The 12,664-nt window shown below is 43.1% G+C and overlaps 1 long non-coding RNA gene across 2 annotated transcripts in view; it reads left to right on the top strand.

The window, feature by feature from the left end:
- The first annotated feature begins 5,794 nt into the window (after nt 1–5,794).
- Nucleotides 5,795–12,664, top strand: part of LOC310703901 — a 52,401-nt gene continuing 45,531 nt past the window's right edge. For both annotated transcript variants that reach the window (XR_014524450.1, XR_014524451.1), the window contains exon 1: nt 5,795–6,271. This is a non-coding gene — a long non-coding RNA (uncharacterized lncRNA). The remainder of the gene's footprint in view (nt 6,272–12,664) is intronic.

Consider the following 12,664-nt stretch of genomic DNA (forward strand, 5'->3'; position numbering starts at 1 on the left):
CCTCCTCCTCCGCTGCCCCGCCGCTCGGCACCACCACCGCGGAGCCGCCCCCGGCTCGACGCGGATCCTCGCCGCCGCCGCCTCGCACCGCCCGACTCGCCCGCCTCCCTCCCACGGCACACCAGCCAATGTCTCACGGCACAGTAGTGTGCCGCGGAACACCGGTTGGGAAACACTGATCTAGTCCAAACCCCTGAAATGCAGGAATCACAGCTAAGTGATTCCAGCATGATGAAGGAACAAAGTTATGCAGATGAAGAGATGCTCAAGGGCATCCTGATCAATTTTGCAGATGACACCAAACTGGGAGGGGTGGCTAACACCCCAGAGGACAGGATCACACTTCAAAACAACCTTGACAGATTAGAGAACTGGGCCAAAACAAACAAGATGAACTTTAACAGGGAGAAATGTAAAGTATTGCACTTGGGCAAAAAAAAATGAGAGGCACAAATACAAGATGGGGGACACCTGGCTTGAGAGCAGTACATGTGAAAAGGATCTAGGAGTCTTGGTTGACCACAAACTTGACATGAGGCAACAGTGTGACGCGGCAGCTAAAAAAGCCAATGCAATTCTGGGCTGCATCAATAGGAGTATAGCATCTAGATCAAGGGAAGTAATAGTGCCACTGTATTCTGCTCTGGTCAGACCTCACCTGGAGTACTGTGTCCAGTTCTGGGCACCACAGTTCAAGAAGGACACTGACAAACTGGAACGTGTCCAGAGGAGGGCAACCAAAATGGTCAAAGGCCTGGAAACGATGCCTTATGAGGAACGGCTAAGGGAGCTGGGCATGTTTAGCTTGGAGAAGTGGAGGTTAAGGGGTGATATGATAGCCATGTTCAAATATATAAAAGGATGTCATATAGAGGAGGGAGAAAGGTTGTTTTCTGCTGTTCCAGAGAAGCGGACATGGAGCAATGGATCCAAACTACAAGAAAGAAGATTCCACCTAAACATTAGGAAGAACTTCCTGACAGTAAGAGCTGTTCGACAGTGGAATTTGCTGCCAAGGGGTGTGGTGGAGTCTCCTACTTTGGAGGTCTTTAAGCAGAGGCTTGACAACCTATGTCAGGAGTGCTCTGATGGTGTTTCCTGCTTGGCAGGGGGTTGGACTCGATGGCCCTTGTGGTCTATTCCAACTCTATGATTCTATGATTCTATTCTATGATTCTATGAAAATGGGCTATGGAAAATGGGCAGGCTGATTCTCAGTGGCTGGAGGAAGCAGGGGCGGGGACCAGGCCCCACACCCATGTTTCCCTGAACCACATCCCTTGGTCCTCCGTACGTAAATTACTGTCATTCATTTCAGTGGAAAGAGAGAAAGAACAACAACTGCTGCACTGGACAATCTGCTCTCTGCACAGAACATATAGAGAACACCCAGTCCTGGGAGGCTTTGTAGGAGAGCTGCTCCAGAGGAAGAACTGTGAGAGGAGAGAGAATTTCTGCCAGCCACCAGGCAATGGCTTCTCCACCTGCCTTGCCCCAGCCTCCAACCCTGAGAGCCTTTCCCTGACCATGACTTTGAGAACAGCAGAGGCAGCTGGGAAAAGAAGAGTTCAGGGATATATTTTTTAAAATAATTTTACAAGTTGTGTGTCCTTGTTTCTCAATTTGATCCTTTTACATGGTTTTGTATGCTTTGTGGTATTTTATGCATTATGATTTGCTGTTATTTTTATTGATTATAGATTAGTAATTCTTTATTGTAACTGATAAGTGCAAACTGTTTAATTATTATTTGCTGATGTTGAATTTTACTGTTTACTATCAGATTTTAATGGAGTATTGAATATTGCTTTATTTGATATAAGTTCCTTATTTTAAAGTAATTGTGACCTTTTTTAGTGGATCAGATTATTACTATTGTTTGATGTTTTATTATGTTTTTATATGTGCTGGAAGCCGCCCAGAGTGGCTGGGGCAGGGCATAACAAAAATATTATTATATTATTATATTATTATGTGTTGTAGCCTGCACTAGTGGGGCAGGAGAGCTGAAAATAATGGCAATATATTTCACATCTGGCAACCAATGCGCCCCTTTGCTTTCAGATAGCACATGGGTAGACGAGTCTAAATATCCTGGGACATCAATTTTTTCATCCTTCTAGTGGCTATAGCGGCTCATTTACCAGAAGTAATGTATTTAGTGTTAACTCTAGAAGTGTATACTCAATTCTGACCAAACTAAGCCTCCTAGGGCACAATATACACTTCCAGAGTTAATGCTAGAGGGCTGAGAAAATTTGTGTCCCTGGCTTTTTAGACTTGTCTACCCATGTACTATCTGAAACCAAAGGGGTACTTTGGCTGCCAGATGAATATTTTTTCAGCTCTCCTACCCCACTACAATAGAGTCCTTATAGTACGTAAGGTGGTCTTTAAGGTATTATTCACAGCTTTATACACTAGTATAAGAACTTTGAACCTGACACGGTAGCAGATGAGAAGCCAATGCAGCTCTTTTAACCCCAGTGTCAGGTGTGGTCTGTAGTCTGTTTCCATCACCAGTCTAGCAACAGCAATCTGCACTGGCTGAAGCTTCTGGGCCAGACCCAAGAGCAGCCCAAGAGTATGCTATAATATCAGAGTGTGTTATAATAATAGATTCAGGTAGGTAGCTGTGTTGGTCTGACGCAGTAAAAATTTTTTTTAAAAAATTGTCCAGTAGCACCTTAGAGACCAACTAAGTTTGTTCTGGCTATATGCTTTTGTGTACCTGCATACTTCTTCAGATACCTCTAAGGTGCTACTGGACAATTTTTTTTAAAAAAAAATTGTTATAATAATAATTTAGCTGTTTTAGCTCTTTTAAGTTTCAGAACAATTAACATGCATTATCTGAGTTAAACACTAGAATGGTTAACAGTCCCTATAGAGAGAGCAGACCACATCACTTCCACAGCACCTTGCAGCACTGAGGTTATTAAACAGCACCAAACAAATCCATAATCTCAACCACAAGCCCTTTGCTCAGCTTCTGGTTCATCTGGTGAGTTTTCTTCTGATACTAGGAGCAGGAGGTGGTTGTTTCCAGAAAAGCCATACTGGAATCTCAAGAGTTAAGCATTCTCGGCGAGCTTAGAAAAATGGCTGGAAACCTAAACTAAGCAATCTCCACCACCAAAAAAAAAGAAAGAAAGATTGATAATAAAAAAAGACATTTGGGCCATTTGATCATAAATAGTAGAGTTCACTAGCACAAGAAATCATGCAGACTGTGCAGGGAGACATAAAAACCACTGAATTATGTATTAATATGTCATATAAAAGGAAAAAGCACTAAAGAAATATTGTAGGAAAAATAAATAAAACAGCATTAAAAGTGAACATGTCCCATTTGGTCAGTTATTCCAAACATAAAACAACAAAGAGCACAGTTTGGAAGTTAACAACACTTTTAATTTTAGTACTGACTTCCCCCTTGCAAACCGTGCGGAGGTGTGGTCAGAACGTAGTTCTGAGGATTGATTTTCTGTCAGAGCTCATCTAAATCAGTGTGCATTTTTTTCCTGTTTTTTTAATACAACTTGGAAGCCGAGAGATGTATGAGCTTGCTGACATTAAATTAGAACTGACACAACCACAAAGGGGATTTCTGGATGAAAATAGCCTCAATTGAAAACTTCTGGCACCAGCGTGGAGCTTGGCTTCCCCCACCCCCGACGTAAGGTTAGCTGTGTGGGGAGGTGTTCTGAATGGGCGGGTATGAAAAACGGCATGCAAGTTTATCCAAGGCTGTCTGCACAGAGACAATGATATTAATGAGTTCCTGTATACCAGTCACAGATAAAGTAGCACTGGAATAACGGAGTATGACTGATGTTGCTGCATCATGTCTATGCTTGTACCCCAATCCAAAGCCCCACTAGTGCTTGAGTGCATATGCAGATGTTCTTCTTGGTGGATGAGGCAATTTGACAGGCATGCAAATCAGGGACGGGGTAACTTTTTTTTTTACAGCCTGAGGGATGCATTCAAGGTTGGCCAGTTCTTCTGGGGCCACATGCCAGCGGCGATCGTGGCCACAGTTGTCACATGGCCGTCATGACACAGAAGGATTACATACCCCTGTAAACCACATGTGCACACTCACCACACACTCTATACACACAGAACCAGAAACAAGACACACACAGCACACATTATCAGAGAAGCAGGGGTGTGTGTGTGTGTGTGTTTTCCTCCCCATTGCAATGCTGGCCTGAGAGAAGAGGATCCTAATCACCCAGCATGATGCTTTGGTGAGCAGGGAAAATGTTGCCTATGCCCTTCCAAGACCAATCTCTGACAAATGTGGACTATTTCCTCTGTTTCCAGTCACAAAGCAGAGACCACAACTGGGTCCCTAGGTCTGGCCTGAGGATCAAAGGGCCAGAAGCCAATGGCATAATTGAAAACAGGCTGGTGATCAGGTTTTGGATCAAGCAGATCAAGAAGACGAGGACTCATCTGACTTTGGGGCAAAAAAGGCCTGGCATGTCACAATTGGCTCATAGGCCAGCTGACAGTATTCAGACTGTATTCATCTCATTTTTATTGTAAACTTGTCCTGTGATCCTTGGATGAAGGGTAGTACAGAAATTTACTGGTAATAAATAATAATAAATGCATAATTGCATTCAGGTAAAAAATTCAGCGTCTTGATCCACAGAGCCTAATCTGCTCATGCCCTGCCTAAATCTGTTCAAGGGGTTCGCCCTCAAACCTCCAGAGCACATTTGGGGAGGGATCACCAGGAAAGCTAGTTGAATACAGCCCCCAGATTAATTTTACAAGCAACCCCCCCCATTCATGCACAATCAGTATGCACATGGCTATGTATACGTACATTGCGCTGAACCTGGAAGTGACCCAAAAATGTTACAAAAAGAGGCAGAATGGGGCAGGGCAGGGTGGAGGCGGAATGGGGTGTTTGCAGGCTTTTTTATTGGTGTTTCAAATATACACAATTTCACTAACGTTTGCAGTGACTCGGAACATTTAATATGGGGGTTGTCTGTATGTTTGGCAAGCAGTCGTCATGCAAGTTCAGTACAGTCTACGTATTAGTAGTGGAGGACCTCTGCCCTGCGAATTTCCCCAGTTTTCTGAGTGGCCAGATCCAGGAGGTAAGGTGTAAAGAAGAGGCACGGATGCATACAGACTGGCAACTGGAAGCCCTGGTTGAGTGCCCTTCCCTCCTGGTGAAGCTGCTTACTGACTAGCTCAAATCCATGCAATGAATTCTGTGAGCGGATAGGATTTTAATTCCAAATTATGGATGTACATCACCATTTCAACTGAAGTTCAGGAAACAACATTCCCTGGCCCTCTGAGTGTGTCTCTGCAGCACTGAAATTGGAAACGGAAGAATCAAATTAATTTGAACAATCTGTTCTTGTCTCTTCATCTGTTATGGCTAATGCTGAAGGTAATTTAGGCAGGGATCATTCAAATAAGGCAAGCGCTTGTTAGTTTGTGTTTCAATCGGAGTGGCACTCCTGTCTCTCCTCAAAGGGGAGAAGGTGGTGATTTATAGGGAAATGGAGATGTTCATGTGGGAGGGGCTGCTTTCTGTCACGCGTTCTCTGACTCATCGGGCTTAGGGCTGTATAGGTGGGAGGCATACAGATTCCCTTTCTAGACTTGAGCTCATAAGTGTATGTCTGCCTGGCTCTGGCATGGAGCCGGTGTATTTATTATTGCTCTCTGCACTTCCTCCTGGAAATGACTCTTATTTTTAACTTTGGCAAGGCTGACTCTCTACCTCCGGAAGCAGATATGTGGGTTGCCGAGTGCCACTGGACAGATGTCAGCATCTATTGTTATTCCACTCTAGCTGCCCCTGGGATGAGATTAGGGGCCATTTGTGGATATCCTTCAAGAGGAAGTTGCTGGCTTACTGTCTGGATTCAAGGAAAACTGGATAGGGCCAGGCATCGATAAAATAACTCGGTTGTCTTCAGTCTTTGTTCACTGAAACAGAACTGGCAGGGTTCTTCACCATATGGTGTCTTCCTCCAGTTCTTCCACTGGCCTGTAATTGTCTTTCCAAGTAGCTTCTGCTGTTCTGTATTCTGGTTCATTTGACAATCTCACTCCAGCACTTTTCCAACTCAAGTCTACAATTCACCAATCTGGGCCAAGTTCATTTAGGGAAGAAAACTAGTAAAATGCCTGGCTCTTTAAACTTGGCATTTTACACTTACAGATGGAGGACTTCCTGCAGACTGCATCTGGCTTGATACTCTTATTGCTGGAGTGAGGCCTACGTGCAGTAAGTATTACTTGGCATTCTTTCTCGCTCGTTGGAAATGTCTTTGTGTCAGTGCAAGAAAATGTTCAGAGTCTTGGTTTTGATCAGAAACAAAGCCTGGGTTTAGAAATGCCTTGCCACCGTGAGTGGCCGGAAATGGTGATTCTTTTCAGCTTGTTGTGGAAGTCCTGCAGAGGGATGACTCAATGCCTTTCAGTAGTCAGCAAGTCCTTTCCCAGTTCTGGCACCAGACTTCAGGAGCAGCCAAACTCAATGAGTAAAAAGAAGGCAGAGCCGTTGCCATGAAAACTAAGTTTGCCTCAAAAGCTGCCTTGGGTATTGTAGTGTGAAAGGCGAGAGGAAAGATGTGAAACTGAAGGTCATAAATCAATAAAGAAGAAGATAACCATCTACCAAGACCAGGGGCTGCAGAGGATATCAATTCAGGTGCGGAAGCTAGACGCTTTGAGCGCATCTATAGGGCTGGCCTGGACATTAGGACCATAGAAGACTGCTTTATCAGACTTAGCTCTGTATTATTTACAATGATTGGCAGTGATACTCGAAGGTTTCATACAGCTGTTATGAGGTGTTTTTTTTTGGGGGGGGGAATGGAAATGCATAGGCTGTATGCCTGAGCTCCCTTCTAATTCCCGAATCCAGCAAACATTCAATTCCTGAAATAGCCAGGCTAGCTTCTGGTTCAGGTTATGGCCCTCTAGGTATGGGCCATTAAGGCAACAAAGGAAGTGGCTCTGTGCTAGACAGCAATTGGGTTGGTCCTGCTCCCTCACTTCGCTGGTAGTTTAAAAAGGCCAGTGTTGAGAGCTGAGGTGTGTGTGTTAGAAGATAGAAGTGAGGCTGCTGGGAGACAGATGCATGCCTAATTTTTGCTGGAATCCAAGGCTGTGGCTATGGGAGAAGCAAGACCCTGTTGGAGTGCTCATTCTGTGAACCCCTTGTATTGTAGGCTCAGGTTGTATATATGTGCAAACAAACCATATTTCCTAAATACACCACAGTCTCCGCTGTCCCTTATTCAAAGGAAACTGAACCCTGAATAAGCACCTGGAACCCCTGGAATCTCACACCGCTCAGAGGTTGGGTTGGCATGCAACACAGGGGTCTCTTTGAGCCTTACTTGGATATGCCATTGTTTGAACCAGGGACCTTCTGTATGCAAAGCAGATGCTCTGCCACTGAGCTATGGTCCTTCTTCTAACATTGGGATGCCATGCAACTTAGTCTTCATTATGATGTATGGAAGTGAGAACTGGACCATAAAGAAGGCTGATCGCCAAAGAATTGATGCTTTTGAATTATGGTGCTGGAGGAGACTCTTGAGAGTCCCATGGACTGCAAGAAGATCAAACGCATCCATTCTTAAGGAAATCAGCCCTGAGTCCTCACTGGAAGGACAGATCGTGAAGCTGAGGCTCCAATACTTTGGCCACCTCATGAGAAGAGAAGACTCCCTGGAAAAGACCCTGATGTTGGGAAAGATGGAGGGCACAAGGAGAAGGGGACGACAGAGGATGAGATGGTTGGACAGTGTTCTCGAAGCTACCAGCATGAGTTTGACCAAACTGCGGGAGGCAGTGGAAGACAGGAGTGCCTGGCGTGCTCTGGTCCATGGGGTCACGAAGAGTCGGACACGACTAAACGACTAAACGACTAAACAACAACCACAACATTGCTTTCCCCCCTGCAGGCATTCCTTATTTTTCTCGTCCTGCCAATGCTGCCATCACCCCAGAGCATAGTTTTCTTTACTTCACCCACCACCTCACCTTTGAAAAAGCACAATGAACCATGAATATTTTCAAGAATGGAAGTGGATCAAGGTCACTCGGATGCCATCTTACTTCTGACCATAAGCACAAAGTAATGACGCAGTGGGGTTTTCATGCTTTATTATAAATTCTATATTAAAATATTTTTGGATTCATATACTTTTGGTTGTTGTTGTTTGAAAAACCAGATGCCGACATTCTTTCGTTACAATGCAGAAGTGATCACCATCATGTGACACAATTGAAGTAGTCACCCGCCAGCTGTACTGTGTGTGCTGTTCCTAAATTAGCACAAAATGTTGAATTTGCAGCATTTAATGTGCGATGATTGTATTTCCTAGAGACATGTGACGGTGGAAGGACATGCTGCAAAAAGACGCCAGCAGTCTGGAATTACAGTAAAAGCCACAGTCCAGTATCTGCAGAGTGCAGAGCATGACCTGGGCAACAGGGAACCAAAACCTCAATTAGTTGTATTGGGGAGTCCAAATTGAGCAATGCTTTAAAAATCAACAGGATCTTAAAACGAATTCCACACATAACCTAGCAGCGAGCAAGAAAAACCCTTAGACGCAGCAAATAAGTTGTTTGAGAAGCTTCAGATTGCATTAAAGCCAGGACAGCTGGATCCTCTGCCACTTTCCGTCTGCACAGGAAGGTATTTGAGCAATCTGGTAAATGCTTCTGCCTGTTTCTTTTGCTATCTTTAAATAAATATTGCCTCAGCAACCTTTTTACCCACCAATTTAATAGTCACAGAGGGCCAATTTGCACAACTACTTTCCTCACTTCCTTTTTGGGTCCAGATTCCATTTTATTGGCAGCTTGTCTAAGACAGTGGTCATCTGAGGGCACAGAATGCAATTTGGCTTGCTGTCACTAGTAAATTCTTCCAAATGTCAGTTGAGTGATGGTTTTATGCACGTGAGCGCCATCTACAGGCTAAAGATGGGGACAACCCCTATCCATGTCGTCTGGATTAGCATTTAGAAAAAATTCTAACTACCGTATTTTTCGCTCTATAACACGCACCCGACCATAATATGCACATAGTTTTTAGAGGAGGAAAATCCGTAGGCATGCCACCCGTAGGCATACCCTCCATAACACACACAGACATTCCCCCTTACTTTCTAGGAGGAAAAAAAGTGAGTGTTATGGTGCAAAAAATACGGTAACCAGCAACTAAGGAAGAAAATCTTGTTTCTCACTTTAGAAGTTGTGTAAGAAAGATTCAAATCACAAAACCATAGTGGGTCAACATTCAAGAGCCAGGATTCAAATAATTGTTTGGGCATCAAGATTAAGCAACAAAAGGGGTTTTTGTGTGTGTGTTTACCTTGTTGGAGGGCCTTAGTCTGTGCTGGTATACAGTGCATAGTACTGGGGGAAAGGCTGAAAAGGGTAACCAAGATGATTAAGAGGTTGGGACATCTCTGCAAGGATTGTTGTGGGCATCCGTCTGTCTTGGGAGACAATGGAGGAGTGCACTGTTAGGGATGAAGTCAGACTGTTGCAAGGTTCTAGCGCCTGCAGTGGCTGTAGAGACCAATAGGGGAGAGACATGTTTTGTTGCAGTTGGGGCAGATGAAGGCTTCCAATTGTGCTGCTGCAGATGCACCATGGCGTTTCTTCTCTCTCTCTTCAATGAAAGGTTAAAGCATTTAAAGAAAAGACTTTTTAGAAAGAAAGATGAGTAAGAAGGGATGTGATAGATGTCTAAAGGTTTATGCATGGTGTGGTGTGGAGAAAAATGGATAATCTTCTTCCTCTCTTATAATATTAGACCTTAGGGTGACCCAATGAAATTGAGTAGCACTGGATTTGAAGAATACGTATTCACAGGTCCACATAATTAACTTTCTGAATTTGCTGCCACAAGACAATAATGGCCGCTCCACTAGCAAAGATGATCTTGAAAGGGGATTAGAGAAATTAGAGAAATTGATGGAGGAGAGGTCTATCAGTGGCTGTTAGTGATGATAGCTGATTGGTTCAGAGTCCATTGGCCTCTGAATACCAGTTGCTGGGAGGCAAACAGCAAGGAAGGAGGCTGCCTTCCTGCTTATGGGCTCTATACCAATCTTGGTCCAAGACTGCTAGTAAATCAGGGTGGCCAGTGTTGGAAAGAGAATGATGGACTTGATGGGCATTTGCACTGATCCAGCAGAGCTCTTCTAATCGTCTGTTTATTCTTGCACAGTGACAGCACACAGGGCACCTGTCTTGGCTTGCCAGTTGCAGAGTCTGTAGTCAAAGTATGCAAAGGTTAGGGAGTACAGCAGTGGGTTCTAGCAAACTGAGGCTGTATTGCATTGGTAGAACATCTGCTTTGCATGCAGAAGTTTCAATATGCATATTCTCCAGGCAGAGATATACATGTCCAAAACATCTGTAGAGTACCAGGGCTAGATCTAGACACATCAAAGACGTGCTTCCAAAAAATGTGTTGTAACCTTTATAATGAGAAATCGTGTTGGCAAAAACGGAACTCCACAGCGCTGTCTGGTATCACATATAAAACACATATAAAGCACTTTTTCTTTACCAATCTAGCTGTGCAGCATCCCACACTATACAGCTTTCTACAGTATAACAGTTGCATACAGCAAAACTAGCCATTCTGGCTCAACATCTAGAAGGCCTTGGAATAGGTAGGTTTTTTGTAGCCCTCAGAACGTCTTGCCCATTCACTGCTTCCATGTCTCTTCCAAGTCTGCATAAAAGCTTTACATTGCCATTACCCTGCATCCAGTAATGATGACGCATGTTGGGATGTTTCACTGGCATGGTAATTCTATTATCTGACCCGGCACATTTATTTCCCACTATAAAGGCTCGATTTTCAGGTCACAAGATCTCATGCTTACTATAAAGTAATGCGTTTATAGCAGCATATGAAGTGATATATGTGCAGTTGAAGCTCCATACCCAGATTTATTAAGAGACATTAATTTTTTCTGTAAGAGCATGGAATATGGCCATAAAGGTCGTGTTCCACATCTCTCTCTTTCTCTGTGCTCTATACCCCCTGGTGATGCAGGCTTGGGGAGAAAAGGGCATAAGACACAGCAATAAATCTTTAAAAATGTGTGTGTGTGTGCATGTGCATGTAGAAGAGCTAATATATTATATTGTTTTTAAATCAATTTAAAATTGATTGAACTTCAGCTACAATTCAAAGATCCTCTATGCGAACAAATGAAATGCTGAAAAGTTCCATATTTAATGCTACAAAAAATTCACTTAAATGTGTTTGGCAGACTTTTGCTCTGTACAGGAAAAAATACATTAGAATTTGAGCACTGTTTGCTTTTAATCTCTCGGCTGAACTGCTTCAGTGACATGGCCAGAAATCACTATCTCGTTTTAAACACAAAGAACTGAAATTGACAGTGATCACGACATCTCTGTCTCCCCCTACTTACCTGTATTTTCTCAACTAGACTCTGGGGAAAACATTCAAATCCAAGGGAGAGAGAAAAGGGAAAATACTTCTCATTGATCTGCACTGTAAAAAAAATCCCTGTTGAATATGTAAGGTGCATTAGGTATATGAAGCTTCCATTGATGGAGAAGTTCTGAAAACAGTGTAAGGGTTTCTGGCATCCCACACCCTGTAAAGACAAATTCTGCCCTTGCAAAGGGTCAGATAATAGAATTACCATGCTAGTGTAACATCTTATCGTGTTTGGTCAATATAAAACATACATTTGAGCTCTCCTAAAAAATATATCCTTGATCTAAGAAAAAGTGTGACTTGTAGATACAGTGGTAGCTCAGTTTTTGAATGTAATCCGTTCTGGAAGACTGTCCGAGTTCCGAAAACTCAGTACAGAAGCCATGTGGCATGTTCGACTTCCGAGGCGAGTTCAACAACCGAAGCATCTACTTCCGGATTTACAGCGTTCAAAAACTGCAATGTTTGTCAACCGAGGTACCACTGTATATAAATATAATGAGATAAAAAATGATTGACATACTGTATCAAGTTTCTCATTTCATGGGTGGAGGAAGAATGTATAATTAATTCTACATTACTGATGTGGTACTGTGATGTACAATGATTTTGCATTTGATGACCTTTAGTGAAATTATCATTATGAACAAAACATAACTGACCAGTTTCTACATAGTAGATAAGCTTAATTCCATAAGAAATTATTCAAAGGGAGAAAATGTAGACCGTGTATTTTATTGAAAATGCTGATATTACAGTACTTGACATGCAGTGAATGTTAACAGTATGCTTGGCAGTAGTACACAGAGCAGTGAAGTGACAAATTCTCTGCCCCAGGGAGTCTGCAAATCACAAAATAAGAAATGGCACACATTCAACAAGGGTGTTGTTGAAATTAGGCAACAAGACTTCAAGCTCCAAGCAGACAGATATAATATGAACTGTTTCATGGGCCACATTGGCAAAATTTTCATCATCCATCTCAGCTGTTTCATATTGGGCTCTATTTTGCTAGCTGTCTAGTTCATTTTGAGGCCTGCTGTAGCCTAAAATCTGCTCACTCTTGGAGCATGGGACTTACGCCTAAATGCATCAGGGCAACTAAGCCAGATTGCAAGATAATGCAAAATAGATGAACGCACATCATGAGTACATGCTTGT

This window comes from Podarcis liolepis (genome assembly GCF_965112155.1).
Source record: "Podarcis liolepis genome assembly, chromosome: 3".
In the NCBI taxonomy this organism is placed as follows: Eukaryota; Metazoa; Chordata; class Lepidosauria; order Squamata; family Lacertidae; genus Podarcis; species Podarcis liolepis.